This window comes from Mustela lutreola, chromosome 3, assembly GCF_030435805.1.
Source record: "Mustela lutreola isolate mMusLut2 chromosome 3, mMusLut2.pri, whole genome shotgun sequence".
Lineage (NCBI taxonomy): Eukaryota > Metazoa > Chordata > Mammalia > Carnivora > Mustelidae > Mustela > Mustela lutreola.
Genome location: NC_081292.1, coordinates 171,762,311 through 171,778,219, shown reverse-complemented (window position 1 = coordinate 171,778,219; position 15,909 = coordinate 171,762,311). Strand labels below are relative to the sequence as shown.

General features: G+C 43.9%; 1 non-coding gene across 1 annotated transcript; it reads left to right on the top strand.

The window, feature by feature from the left end:
• The first annotated feature begins 2,652 nt into the window (after window positions 1-2,652).
• On the top strand, window positions 2,653-2,756 carry LOC131828314 (U6 spliceosomal RNA). The gene has a single exon (XR_009352339.1). It is a non-coding gene; the product is annotated as a U6 spliceosomal RNA (small nuclear RNA).
• The last annotated feature ends 13,153 nt before the right edge of the window (window positions 2,757-15,909 follow it).

Genomic DNA, 15,909 nt, shown 5'->3' with positions numbered 1-15,909 from the left:
GACCTATCAGTGCACTTACATATCTTCTTTTTAAGGAAATTAATTTTGAGATAATTATAGATTCTACTGTACAAGTAGTTGCAAAAATAGAAGCAACCCTCTGTACCTTTCACCCAGTCCCCCCATTGCTAACATCTCCCATAACTTCAGCATAATATCTAAATTAGGAGTGGACATGGGTACAATCCAGGCCTTATTCAGATGCCATGGCTTTACCTGCATTTTGTTTGTGCGTGACATTGCTGACATCCACACTGCATCCACTGCCCCATGTGTCCTCAGGCTGTCTGGTACAGGCCTCACTTTCCTGCTGTCCTCTTCCCTACTCCCAGCATGAAGTCCATCCAGCCCAAACGGGCACGGATGTCTTTAGAGAGAGACTTTCTTGGGGCTAGGTGGCTTCTAGTGCCTCTCATATCCAGGCTTATGGAAGAGCTCAACATTTCCCAAAGTGTCCTGTTTGTACCATAGTGTTACGTGATACATACATGAATTTTTTTAACATTCCTTTTAATTTATTTTTTTAAAAGATTTATTTATTTATTTGAAAGGGAGAGAGAGTACAGGTGGAAGGGACAGAGGAAGAGGTAGAAAGAGTCTTAGGCAGACTCTGCTCAGTGTGCACCTGTCGCATTACTCGATCTCGTAATTCTGAGATCATGACCCCAGCGAAAACCAAGAGCGAGTCACTTAACTGCACTATCCAAGCACCCCAACAGTCCTTTTTAAATTCTTTTTACTTAAAAAATCTTTTTACTTAAACTCTTTGAAATAGAGATAGAGAAAGACACACAAAACAAAGGTAGAGCTTAATAGAGTATTATAAGGCAAATGCCCGCAATGCTCTTATACCCCAAAAAGTGGAATGTTGCAGCCACCCAAGCAGCACCTCCATGTTCCCCAGCCAAATCACAGTCGTGTCCCCCCCATCCCTCCCACCAAGAGTAACCACTACCTGGTTTTCATAATAATCACTTCCTTGCATTCCTTTATAGTTTCAGCAACCAAGTGTGTATCTCTAGAAACTATGCCTCAGTCTTGCCCACTTTTTTTTTTTCTTAAAATTTATTTATTTGAAGGAGAGAGCATGAGCGCATGAGCAGGAGAGGCAGAGGGAGAAGGAGAGAGAATCTCAAGCAGAGTCCACGCTGAGTGCAGGGCCCAACACAGGGCTCGATCTCATGACCCTGAGCCAAAACCGAGAGTTGGATGCTTACCCGACCACTGTGCCAGCCACGCACCCCAGTCTTGCCCACTTTTAAAAATATATATTTATCTCTCTTTAATCTTCAGAGTCTCCTCTCCTCCTTTCCTTTCTTTTTATTTTTTCTGTTGAAGAATCCAGGCCCTTGGACTGTTGTTTTCTACCTGCTCATGGGACAGTTCCATATGCTCTGCTGCCCTTTGTATTTGCTGCTCCTTGTTAGCTGGATTTCGAAGCTTGGTCTGCCTTGGCTCTGTCTCTCTGGCGAGACTCTGGGTGTGATGCGTTCCTTCATCAGGGGCCACATAATGTCAGGCTGCCTCTCCCTTTGTGATATTTGTAGCTGTAGATGCTCAGTCCCTAGACTCATTAATTCACTGGGGGTCCAAGATAGTGACATATATTGTTTTCATTGTGCTATGACTCACATTTTATTGCTTATTAATTTTGTCATTCCACACAATTTATAAGTAAATAGGCTTTGAGAAAATGTCTTGAGAGTGTTAAACAGATGATGGCGTCGTTGATGAGATCGTTCCAGTGTTCTATGCGCGAGGTAATGAAAAGAACCACAGCTGCCACCACTACCAAATGATGATGTTTTAATTCCATCATTTCTTTTTTCATTTATTTGATGGATTTCTTTATAAACAGATGCTTCCTCTCATCTACCATGAGGTTACCCAGTGGTATAGCTCATGTAGAAGAGGCTGGATAAATGCTTTCTTTATTCCCTATGTTTATCAGTTTGCGGAATAATAACCTGCCTCCTTACTATCCTCTGCAGGTGACCAGTTCATTTTTTCAATATCCTCATGAACTCACAGATTTAAAGAAATTTGATGAGCTTCAATCTGTTGCAATTATTACTATGTTCAAAGCTCAAATTGTTCTGTCTTTGGCCAGTGGGAACCCCTCTGGGTTGGCTTCTGTGTTTTTTGACACTACCCTAGTACACAGATAGTCCATCCATGATGGCTCATGCGCTGTCATGTATGTCAGGATGGCCCAGATGCCTTTTGTACATTTTCTCCCCTGACCTCACAGTCATTTCTCTGTGCAGCCCTGACCTTTTGTGGGAAATGGCATCTTGTGACCACACTGTGGACCCCAAGGATGCTCACTGCTATGAATTGGTCCTTGTTTCCAGGCCTTTTCAATGGATGGAGCTATTCGATACAGATAGAATGATAGATTAAATACCTCACAAGTTCATACTGTTTTTCATTAAATTTCAAGACTATAGATTTTTTTATTTAATCTTTTAAAAAATTACAGCTGTCTCTTCTTTCTTCCACACTGAGAATCCTAATTTTTAGGACACAGGGGACAATAGTTAAAATAGTTCAAAATTACTCATTTGTTTTAGGCAACATTACACACACAACAGGGAATATCAGCGCTAACGCTGCTGCCATGAGAATGATCACTGAGATGAGTTTAAAAGTTCCTGTTCTGGCAGGACATGACTAAAATTGAAATGATACTGAGAAGAGTAGCACTGCCCCTACACAAGGGTGACACACAAATTCATGAAGTATTCCATATTTTTTTAAAAAAGCAGTATCTACATCAATAGAGCTTACGGCCTTCATATACCATATTCTCTGCCTTTTAAACATCATATAGTTTTGGTTCTACTAGTGACTGTGTATTTACTGCTCTCTGTTCTCATGCTGACGTAGCTAGTAATTTGGGCAGTCTGAGTCTTGTTCTCTAGTAAATTCTTCAGGAAGTTCTCATGGGAACAATATTCCTGCGTTCTTGTACATTGATTACAGTTTGTACCTTTTATAATTGAAAGTCCGTTTCCTTTAATATAAAATCCTGGGCTCACACTTTTGCCTGAGATAGCTCACACCATTTATTTTTCTGATACAAAGAAATGCTATTGAAAAGTCTGATGATAATCTAATTTTCCTTCTCTTGTAAGTCACTTGTTCTTTGTCACTTCGATGATTAAAGGATTCCCCCTCCCTTAATAGCCAGTAAATTTACTAAAATATGCCTTGGTGTTGTTCATTCTGAGTCAGTTTTCTCAAGCATGTTGTATTCTTTTTTAATAAATGTGCCGTAGTTATTCATCTATTGATTCTCAGCTTCCAAGACCATCTTCACGGTCTGCTCTGCTGAAATGGAGTGGGACCCTGTAGCTATTTCTTCTTTGAGAACTGGCCCAGTGCTCCACTTTGTCAGTAGAGGGCGCTGGAGGGGCACTGGAGGCAGAAGGGGTTTCTCGTGTGTCAAGTGTGCCTCCTGCACCAGGCTGACGGGGTGCCTGCTGCGAGTGGAGCTCTTAGCTCCAGCAGAGCCTGGTGGTCATCAGCACAGGGCACTACCCATGGGGAGCTTCCCTTGGCATTCCCTTGGGTGGTTTCAGCTTCAGCAAACTTCTCCAGGATCCAGTTAGTCACAACTGTGTCCCCCTTCCAAGGTCTGGGCATCAGTCCTGAGGTAGGAGGACCTTTTCTTGGTTCTTCTACCTCAGACCTAGGTGCAAAGACTTTTCCCTTCATCTGCTACTTTTGTATTCTTTAAAGTTCCTTTCACTCTTTACTGACCATTTCTCCATTATTCCAACCTCCTGTTGTAGTTAATAATCCTTGATATGAAACTTTCCTGTTCAGATTCCTTTGTAGTTTCTTTCTCCTTCATGAATCCTGACTAACGCAATGTAGTATCAAATCTCTCCCCTCCCGCTCCTCTCCTTTTTTTAATTTCAGGGAAGTTTTCTTGAATTTTAGTTTCTAGTATTTGTTCTGTTCCCTTATTATGAATGTCATTTCCATGCACTCCTTTAACTATTTCCTATATATTCTCTTGAACTCCTTTATATGTGCTTTTCTTTTTTTATTTTCTTAAAAGATTTTGCTTATTTATTTAATAGACAGAGATCATAAGTAGGCAGAGAGGCAGGCAGAGAGAGAGGGGGAAGCAGGCTCCCTTCTGAGCAGAGAGCCCAATGGGGGCTCGATCCCAGGACCCTGAGATCATGACCTGAGCCGAAGGCAGCGGCTTAACCCACTGAGCCACCCAGGTACCCGTCTTTTGATTTTAAAAAATTCAAATTTTCACATTTTATTTCTCATTAGCATCATGTGATTTGCTCTTGTATTTTTTTCTCATTTGTCTTCGTACCTGAAATGATTGTTTCTTTTATTTCTAAATCTGTCCTAAGTGCTATTGTCTCATTTCTGAGTTTTTCTAATTATGACTTTTGTAATGTCTTTTTTTGTTGTTGTTTACTTGGAATAGTTGGTACAGTTTCACTTACTGTCTGTATAGACGTTATTCTGCTGCTTATTCTCTTTTTCTTTTTTATAGACACTTTGGGTGCAATTTTTACATTGATACTTTGTGTTCCTTATTTTTTTCTTTATGTGAAATTTTCTGAACTTTTGGAGTGGAGTGGGTTGAGGGAAATTTCCTAATTTCTGTAATTTTAGTATAGTGTTTTAAAACAATAATTATTAGAGGGGTGCCTGGTGGTACTGTTGGTTAAGCACCTGCCTCAATGTTGGCTGAGGTCTTGATCTCAGTGTTGTGAGATTGAGCCCTATGTCAGGTTCCATACTTAGTGTGGAGTCTGCTTAAGACTTCCTCTACCTCTGCCTCTCCCTCTTGCCCCCCTTTCAAATAAATAAATCTTTTTATAAGAAGAATTATTAGAACTGATAACAAATTCAATAGGCTTGCAGAATACGAGATTAATATTAAAAAAAACACAATTGTAGCTCTATACATTTGCAATGCACAATCTGGAAATAAAATTAAGAAAACAATTTCATTTATAATAACACCAAAAGGAGTGAAATGAATAACTTTGACAACAGAAGTGTAAAACATGTATTGATCTTGGGAAGGGCAGAGGGAGAGAGAATCCCAAGCTGACTCTGCACTGAGTGTGGAGCCCCATGTGGGGCTTGATCCCACAACCTCAAGACCATGACCTGAGCCGAAACCAAGAGTTGGACTCTCAACTCACTCTGCCACCCAGTTGCCCCAGAAATGTAAAACTTACAGTCTTAAAACTACAAAATATTGTTGAATTTTAAAATTCTAAATAAATGGAAAGACATCTTATGTTCATGGATCAAAAAACTTAACATTATTAAAATGGTAATATTCCCCCAGTTGATCTTCAGATTCAATGCAATCTCTGGCAGAATTCCAGTGGGTTCTTTGCAGAAATTGACAAACTGATCCTAAAATTCATATGGAAACTCAAGAGGTCTAGAACACCAAAAATATCTTGAAATAGAACTTTGGAGGACTTCACAATTTCAAAATTTACTAAAAAAAACAAAACAAAACCCCTACCAAAATAGTGATTAAGAATGTGGTAGCAGCACAAAGACAGGCATATAGATCAATGGAATAGAAGTCAGAGTCCATAGGGGCGCCTGGGTGGCTCAGTGGGTTAACGCCTCTGCCTTCCGCTTGGGCCATGATCTTAGGGTCCTACCATCGAGCCCTGCATCGGGCTCTCTGCTCAGCAGGGAGCCTGCTTCCTCCTCTCTCTCTCTGCCTGCCTCTCTGCCTACTTGTGATCTCTGTCTGTCAAATAAATAAATTAAATCTTAAAAAAAAAAAGAGTCCATAAATAAATCTCACATTTGCAGTCAACTGATTTTTGACAAGGGCATCAGGACAATCCATGGGGGAAAGATAGTTTGTGTGTGTGTGTGTGTGTGTGTGTGTGCGCGCGCGCGCGTGCGCCTTGTGTATGTGTGTTTGTTTTGCGGATCTAATTGTTTTTATTAAGTGATTCATGAATCACACAGCATCCCATCTGGTAAGTAACGGGGCACTCCCAGAATAGGGTTTTTAACAAATGCTATTGGGACAACGGATATCCACATGCAGAAAATCTGAAGTTGTATATTTGCCTCACATTAGATACCCTCACATTAGATTAACCCCAAATGAGTCCCAGACCTAAACATAAGAGCTAAAACTATAAAATCCTTAGGAAAAGGATAGAGATAAATAGAGAAAAAGAGAGAGATAAGTCTTTGTCATATCGGACACTAAGACAATTTCATCAAAATTAAAAGTTTTGTGCTAAAGATACCAACAAGAAAGTTAAAAGACAACCTATTGAACAGGAGAGAAGATTTACAAATTGTGTATCTGATAGGGGAATAGTATCTAAACTATATAGAGAACTCTTACAACTGAATAACAAAAAGACAAATAACTGTGGTATAATAAGAAAGATACTTCGTCCTTGTTCTTCGTTCCTGGCACAGAGCCCTTAAAACTCGTGGAATTTCCTGTGTGGTAAGGGTGATAGGAATGTCTTTTTTTCTAATGGGTTGACTCTTTGTCCACCTCTAGGTAGCTTCAGGACAGGGGCTGGTTCCCAGAAAGACCAAGTCTTGATTAAAAGCTTGGAACTTTCAACCCCACCCCCCACCTCCAGGGAGAGGAGAGGGGCTGGAGATTGAGATAATCAGTGGCACAGTCATGCCTCCATAATAAAACCTCCACCAGAACCCCTAAATAACATAATACAGGAGCCTCTGAAAAGGTGAAAACATCCACCCGTCAGGAGGATGGTGCAGCCCAATTCCATGAGGTCAGAGGCTCCCGTGCTCAGGACTTGTTGGGATTTTCCTGAGCTTTATGAGTTGTCCTAGTAAATTATTGAACCTGGGATGCGTGGGAACCCCTGACTCTTAGCAAGGTGGACAGAAGGTAGGTAATAAGGATGCAATACTTGTAGCTGGCTTCTGAAGTCGGGGCAGTCTCGTGGTGCTGAGCTCTTAAACTTGTGGAGCCTGTTGCTAAGTCCAGGTAGTATTAGAGGAAGACCGAATGACTGGACATCCAGTTGGTGTTGGAGAGTTGGGTGCGGTTGGAAAAAACAACGTATCGTGTCAGGAAGGGAAAAAAACCTCCACCAATTAAAAAATGGGCAAAGGATCTAAGTAGACATTTTTCTTTTCTTTTTTAAATATTTTATTTATTTATTTATTTATTTGACAGAGAGAGAGAGAGGGAGAGATCACAAGTAGGCAGAGAGGCAGGCAGAGAGAGGGGGGGAAGCATGTTTCCTGCTGAGCAGAGAGTCTAATGTGGGGCTCAGTTCCAGGACTCTGAGATCATGACCTGAGCTGAAGGCAGAGGCATAACTCACTGAGCCACCCAGGCGCCCCTGAATAGACATTTTTCAAAGAAGATATACAAAGGCCAATACACATGAAAAGATGAACAGTTTTTATCAGAGAAATGCAAAACAAAACCACAATGAGATACCATTCCACACCCACTAAAATTGCTATAATCAGAAAGACAGATAATAAGTGTTAAGAACGTGGAGAAATTGGAGCCCTCATACACGGCGAGTGGTAATGTACAATGGTGCAGCCACTTTGGAAAATGGACCAGTAATTCCTCAAGAAGTTACACATAAAGTTATCACTTGACCCAGCAGTCCCACTCCTAGGTCTATACCAAGAGATGGGAAACATATAGAACCCTAACACAAATGTTTGCCATTCTTTCTGTTGGGGATCGTGGTAAGCAGGCATGGGTCGGGCTGAGTCCTGACTGGGGGTGGTATTACCAGGTTCCTTATTAGTATTTTTTAAAGATTTAAAATTATTAGAGAGGGGCACCTGGGTGGCTCAGTGGATTAAGCCGCTGCCTTCGGCTCAGGTCATGATCTCAGGGTCCTGGGATCGAGTCCCGCATCGCGCTCTCTGCTCAGCAGGGAGCCTGCTTCCCTTCCTCTCTCTCTGCCTGCCGCTCTGCCTACTTGTGATCTCTCTCTGTCAAATAAATAAGTAAAAAAAAAAAAATAAATAAAAATAAAATTATTAGAGAGAGAGCATGAGGGAGCAGAAGGAGAAAGACAAGCAGACACCGCACTGAGCGGGAGCCTGATGTGGGGCTTGATTGCACGACCCTGAGATCATGACCTGAGCTGAAACCAAGAGGCAGACACTTAACTGAGCCCCTCAGCTGCCCCATTCCAGGCTCCTTTTGATCACTCTTGGAGGGCAATCTTTTCTCTTCTTGCACATTTTTGGCAAGTTGGGAAAAGCTTTCTTGTAAGCCCCAAGGAGTGCCATCAAATGCTAATCTGTAACTAACCTGCCTCTCCGGCAGGGCCTCTGGGCCTGAGACCTGTATGGCTGCAGGCGTGTGCGCGTCTCACTGATTGGTCAAGCATCCCAGAGGGGCGGGAGGGCAGTGATCAGTCATTCTCTGCTGTGAGTGAATCTGGGGGCCTCCACATTGCAAAATAAGTTTTTCAGCAAGAGCTCTAACACAGGAACGGCAGGCCCTGGGTGGCTATCCACTGTTTGTGCTTTCCTCCAAGACACAGCTGGGGGAGGCTTAAATTCCATGCAGGAGATACTTATCCAGAAACATAAAAATGCTAACACCCTTTTTCTCGTCCACATGTAACCTTAGAAAAAAATTAACCTGGCCTCAGTCATAATTTATATGGGCAAATGATACCCTGCTTATACTTTAACACAGTCATCAAGAAACTTCCTTATCACTAAATGACACACCAAAAGTTTATTTTCTGCCACTGAAGATTTCTTTTTATGGCTCTTAGAAGACATATGGCCCTCCAATACCACAGGAGAGTCAGACTGCTGCAGAACAAAAGAGCCCAACTTCCACCAACAATGTAGCGATGCCTGGTGTTCAGTGAATATTTTTTTTTCACTGCTTCCCTGTAAGCGGGAAATGCCCAAAGTCACACCCAAGTGTTAACAGCCGGGACCACTTCCCAAGCTCAGGGATGGCTTGCAAATCGTGGTGGTAGCCAGTCCTCTGTTTCCACCTGCATCCCACTCCTGCCATTTATGTCTCCTCTCCCAGCCCAGACCGTCACCTTCCCAGGAGGAGACTTGGGAAAAATTGTGTCCCTTTATTTTTCCAGAAGTGCTTCAGAATCATTTGGGCATATTTCCTTAAAATTTCCATCGAGATTTTGATTGACATTTAAATACATACATCAGTTTGAAAAGAAACATCATTATAACATTGAGTCTTTTTTTTTTTTTAAAGATTTTATTTATTTACTTGAGAGAGAGACAGTGAGAGAGAGCATTAACGAGGAGAAGGTCAGAGAGAGAAGCAGACTCCCCATGGAGCTGGGAGCCCGATGCGGGACTCGATCCCGGGACTCCAGGATCATGACCTGAGCTGAAGGCAGTCGTCCAACCAACTGAGCCACCCAGGCGCCCCATAACATTGAGTCTTATCACGAACATGACATGTCTTTGTGTTTCTGGTCTTTTATAACTCTCAATTTTGATACAGTCTCTGCGTAATTTATTGTTAAACTAATTCTTAAGTATTTTCCTTTTACAGTTGCTATGGTGTTTGGGGGTCTGCCCCTACCCTTTTGCTGTTTAGCTGTTGGTATAGAGGAAAGCAATCGATTTGTGAATTATTTTATATCTGTTCACTTTAACTAAGCTCTTATTAGTCCTAAGAATTCTAATTTTTTGTTTGATTATTTTAGCAATATAATCACATTATCAACAAATGATCATTCTGTCTCCTGTCTTTCCTTTCCTCGAGCTGAACCTGTTTTTCAGCTGTTTCTTATTGTGTTCGGCAGAGCGGATCCTTTCTTAAATAAACCTTTCGTTAGGGAAGACATTTAGGACTCCACAGAATATTTAAAGAACAAAACCATGAAAGTGACATATCTCAGTTTCTGGGATGCTGCCAATGCAGTACTTAGAGGAGATTTATTATTCCCAGTGCTTATATTATGGAGAGGAAAAAAAGAGAAACAATAAATCAAGTCCATACCTGATGAACTTTGTTCCCTTTAAGTTACAAACCAAGAGAAAGGAGAAAAAGGAAGTAATAAATTTAAACAAAATGGAGGAAGAAGAGAGAGCATTGATAAACTTAATCAATAGCACGTGGGAGGAAATGGCCCTTTTGCAGAATGGGGTAAAGTGGCGCAGGAGGGAGGAAGGGGCCCAGCCCTTCCAGGCAGCCTGCTCTTCCTTCCTATCAGATACCTGGGGGCAGGTGGGCTTGGGAATGGGGTTCAGTTGACCCTGCAGCCACCCCCTGGCCGTGGACTCCTGACTGGAGTTCTTACCCCAGTGAGTACCCCAGAAGGACTTGGGGTCAAATAGAGGATGCTCTAAATCAGGAAAGCACCCAGCAGACCCTGCATGCAGGGATAGGGGGACACCAAGCTTGAGGCTGGTGCACCCCCTCGTGGGGCTTATACCCATGCTTTGTCAATCCACACAGTCTTACCCTGCCTATAGGATCTTCCTTTCCCTCTGTCTTACCTGTTTTTAATTAAAAAAATAAACAAACACCGGGGGGCCTGGGTGGCTCAGAGGGTTAAGTCTCTGCCTTTGGCTCAGGTCATGGTCTCAGGGTCCTGTGATTGAGCCCCGCATTGGGCTCTCTCCTCAGCAGGAAGCCTGCTTTCCCTTTTCTCTCTGTCTGCTGCTCTGCCTGCTGCTCTGCCTGCTTGTGATCTCTCTCTCTTTCTCTGTCAAATAAATAAATAAAATCTTAAAAAAAAAAAAAAAGCACACCAAAAAACTAAATTTCATCTTGATGGTGAAAAGGGCAAGATCTTGGTTTTGCCCACCCTCAGGCCAGGGCTTTTGGGGATCAGATACCACAGACTGGGGGAAGTAGAGGCACACAGGTGACAAGTATGGGCACAGAGAGGAGAGACTGACTATACTGGGCTCACAAGTTCTTTTTGGGTCTTTGGAGGATCTAGTATTATGTTTATTTGAAGGGGAAGCTCCTTTATAGCCAGTCTTAAAAAAATTGATAAGCCATTAGCCAAATTCTAAAAAGGAGTGAATGCAAATTAATATACTCTGAAAAAAGGAATGAACTAATACAAAACATGTTTTACAAGCAAAATGAGGGAATCAGATTCTCAGCAGTCTACTTGTATGTTTTTGTAACAAAATAGAAATTAATATCTTCCCAGGGGCTCATCATCTATTCCCTTCAACTCAATGTAATATGCAGCATTTTTTTTTAATAGAGAAGAAAAAGCTCCCAGCTGCTTTTTTGAACAAGCCGAAACAGAAGGACATCTTAGAGTCGATCTGGATCTGCTGAGAGTCACTGGGTGGCCCCTTTGTTTTGCAGTGGAAGGAGAGTGGGCTCTCATTTTCCAGGTGGGGGTCAGTGAGGAACAGTCCTAGCAGGTGTGGGATTCCCTGGTGTGCAAGAATTCTGGCACACAGCAACTAAGAGCCCCCAGGGAGGAAAGATCTGAGACCCCAGCCCCCGGCCCCTTCTCCCTGAGATCTGAAGTGAGGGAGGCCCATGGGGTCATCTAGCGGACTCTGGCCAGGGTTGCTTGGCTGACAGGACTGTGCTGTTCCAGGCATCGCGTGGGCAGAGGCTGGGGGGTCCCGGGTTCAGCCATCCTGCTGATGTGGAGCCTTGGGCAGAATCCCAAGCTCATGAAGGTGACCTAAGGAAATTGAGGCCTTGGAGCTCACTCAGATGAGGGGCAAGCCAGGGTCATCTCTGGAGAGGTCCATAGCATTTTGCAGATTTTGGACCCGTTCTCAGCAGCGACACTGGGTGGCAACATCAGAGACAAAGATGTGAGTGGTTCTCTTTACCTGGTGGCAGGTGTGTATTAGGGAAGCCTCAGGATGGAAGGACTGAACTCCTGCTAATAGGAGCTTGTAGACATGTAATTAGAATTTCAAAGAGATTTGGCTCCCTTTTTGTGCTAAGCTGTTGAAGCAGGTCACGTTGTTTCTCTCCATGCACTTAACACTATATATTAATTTTTAGTATTTTGCAAAGTCAAGTTAGTTTGGGCAGCTTTAAGAAGGGAAACAGGGATGCCCAGGTGGCTCAGTAGGTTAAGCGTTGGACTCTTGATTTCAGCTCAGGTCATGATCTCGGGCTCCAGGTTTGAGCCCGTGTAGGGTTCCCTCCCAACACAGAGTCTGCTTGTCCTTCTCCCTCTGCTCCTGTCCCTGCTCTCTCTCTCTCTTTCTCAATCTTTAAAGATTGTAAACAAATACAATCTTTAAAAAAAAAAAAAAAAAGAGGGGAATCATATATTTACCACAAATGCATCTAAATTTCAAAGTTTTAGAACAGGACATTTTCTTTAAATAGGTCAAATAGGTCTTCCAGTTGGCTTTACTTAAGGAAATGCCAGCTGCTCTAACAAATGAGCTTCAGGATCTACGGGGCTCAAACATGATGCAAAGTCCAAAGTGGGTGTTGTGCTTGGCAGCCTGGCTCTGATTCTTGGGCCCTGGACCCTGTCATTTGCTGCCTTTCAACATGTCACTTCCACAGTCACCATGCTCGTCCTCATCAAGCTGACTGAGGGACGAAGAGTGTAGGGGATCACACATGGGAGCTTTTCACGGGCCAGGCCTAAAAGCGACACATGCCACTTCTGCCTACATTCCTTTGTTGTGAACTTCACATGGTCTCACCTAACTGCAAAGGAGGCTGGGAAGTGAAGTCCAGCGATGGCCAGGAGAAGAGCACATTCTCTGATGAACAGATAATGGTTTGTATTGCAGACATGACCACTGATTATTGCAAGAGACCCAGAGTGGCCCCACAAAAGTTGGACCAGAAATGCAACGTTCTGTGTGAAAATGTCAAAGTCCTTGAAACATGTTTGGTTTTGGTTTTGTTTGGATGAAGGAGGAAGTGAAGAGTACATTTCTCTTGTAGGGAAATGAATTTCTGATGTGATTCTTGGACCCAACTCACCAGCAGTACTGAAGTTTGCTCCCTCATGCTCTGCCTTCACAGCCTGTCATTTCTGTTGATCTGAGAGTTGGGGTCAAAGACCATAACGAAACATTCTTCACCGCTCACCTGTGAACCATTGTTCTGAGGATTCTTCACAACTCCTCCCGTGTCATCTGCCTGGTGATGTGCACACTTGTGCAGCTTTAGTCCTTCGAGGCATTCGGAGCATTGAAGGCCATGCTGAGAGGCAAAGTCGGGGCTAGGTACAGGTGGGCTGGCCGCCACACAGCCTGCAGGAGCTGAATGGGGGTGTCCAGTTGTTTGGGTGTGATTACCTCTGTGGTCTCCCTGAAAGCACCTGAAGGAACTTTGCAAAGGGAGACGGTCCTTGGGAGTAAATCAGGATTGTCCCTGTGGGCATACAGATAACTTCCATGAGTGTGCTGAGGGCTGGTGGGGTCTGGGGAAACATGCCGTCCAAAGTGCATTCGTCTTGCGGGTGGTACTGTGGTCTCTCCCAACAGGAAGTGCTGTCTCTGTTGCTGCATTTGCTACATGTCCCACCCGGGGAACACTCAGGGGTTGGGTACCAGCTTCTGTGTGATGCTGTGGGCTGTGCACCTACTCTGCGCCAAGCACCTGCTGGGGGCTCAGTGGACACTATGCCTTCGTCCTTGGGACCTGCTGTAGGACAGGTTCTGGGGCAGACTGGTTCTAGAAACCAGAGGCTCCTCCCAGCTCCTCAGGCAGTGGGTGTTCATCGAGGGATCCAGAAACCCCCAGGTGCTCTGTCTTCTGGGATATTTTCTAAATAGCTCTTCCGATTTTACTGCTTGTGTTGAACGGTGAAAGGGGGCTACCTCACAGGAAGGTGAGCTGTTCAACTCAACATTTTTATAGTCTTAAAAATCCTCTAGGTCTCCTTCATCAGCAACTTCCCCTGTATGCCTCTTGACAGCCTGAAGCCTTCTGGACCCTTGAAGAGGTGCCCCCAACATGCCCTGATTCCATTTTGGGGGTCCTTTCTCTGCCTTCTCCAAACGTGGCCTCCTTGTTGTGCTGAGCAGTTTAACTTTCCCTCTCCCTGGTGTCTGGGCCTCCCTGGGCATCCCTGGACCCATTAATATTCTCTGCTAAACAGATTATCTGTTTAGCACTTGCATTGGAAGCACGGAGGAGCTATGAGCGCCTTGTCTTTTTTTCCTGCTTTTCTTTCTCCCTTCCCCACAAGCCCCCAGAGGGGAGGACAGCTGTGTAAAGGTTTCTTTCCTCGCTGATATGAAGCAGGCTACCTCCTTCATCCCCTCCCCAGTCCCGGGAAAACATGGCTGCAGCCTCCTGTTCTCTTTTATAATAGGATGGAGCGGTGTCCCCCCAGCAGTCCCAACCCAGGAACCCCAGTGTACCTGCCCCCTGGAGATGAGTGGTGGATTCAAGGCAACTCTAGGACCAGGTTTCAGTCATCTGATAAAAGGATGGTTTGGGGCTTCCCTGCCAGGCTTCATCATGGCCTACTTAGACCCAGCTGCTCCCCAGTGCCTGGTCCCTGGCCCATTCCCCCCACCAGCCATTGTGATTTGCTCCTCATTTTTTCCAGTAAAGGTATCTGAAAGGGAATCTGATTGGCCTAATTCATGCCAGACACTCATAGGTCAGATGCCCACCCTGGCCAACCAGCTGCGCTCAAGGTAGTACGGAATACCACCACCTCGAGAGGGATTGAGGGGCTGGGCATTTCCTGCTGCTGCTGGGGTGGGTAGTAGAGTCTCCCATTTTGCCCAAAATCATACAGCTAAAGGTCAGCGGCAAGAGATAAATCCAAGTCCGTTCATGCCAAAGCCACTTAACCACCATCTCCTTGTTCTGCATTCACCTGTCAAAGGTAGAGGTGAAGGGATTCTTTGGCCAAGACTAAAATATGGCCTGAATGGTGCACATAACGTATTACATTTGATCACTCCTACAGTAGATACATTTACAACCCCATCAAGAATAGTTATCAAACCCTTAAACAAAAAGACCTCATCCTGAAGGATAATGCAAGAAAAGAAGCCAGCAAATCGTTACCCAAATTTTTGAAAAGTGGCGTGAATTGCATATTAAAAAGTCAAGGGAATGGGGTGAGGTCATCTTAAAATGGCAGACGGCCCCTCAAATTAGAGCCAGCTGTGCTCAGGCTCCACACCTGGCTACACACACGAGCCAGTCCTCGTGACAGACGAGTTAGGAATGGAATAGAAACCATCCCGGGAACCCACAGGAAATGCAAGTCCCTCGCCAGGTAGGAGCTGAAATAGGAACACGAGGATATGAGCAGCCATTTCTACTCTCCACAGTTCAACACTTCAGAAAAATTCTCCAGGGGTTTTAAAGCTTTCCATCCTTGTGTTTTATTTTGTGAATTTTAGAAACTGCCTTTTCCCAGTCTCTTTCTCCTCCGTGGGCCTCATGATTACTTCCTGTTCCAGGCACCTGCAAGATAGTCCCAGTTTCCCCTGATTAAGACTTCTGAGTATATATCCTAAGTCCCTCCAGTGATCTCGGTCCTGGGGCATCCTCCTTGAAGGAGTATTCTCGGAAGGATCTCATGATTCCAACCAAGACTACCTGGGTTTGAAGCTCCATTCTAATTTTCACTAGTAGTGAGCTAGTGTCTATGCCTTGGTTTTCTCATCTGTAAAATGGGGATAAGGATAGTAATCACCTAGTAATTGTTGTGGGGATTACATGAGATGATTTATGTTAATTATTTGAACAGTGCCCAGCACATAGTAACTGCTTTACAAATATTAGCTCTTTTACTGTAAAGTAGAAGATAGGAAAGGAGTTAAATGACTTTTTTTTTTTTTTTAAACAAACCTTAGTCCTTTGGGTTATTCCAGAGAAAGGCACAGAAAGGAATGCCATGGGACCGCCTGGTCTGGGGCTTAGGATGTCCATACTGGCATCTCCCTACGGTTCTTAGTCCCCTCCAAACATCATGGCTGAAA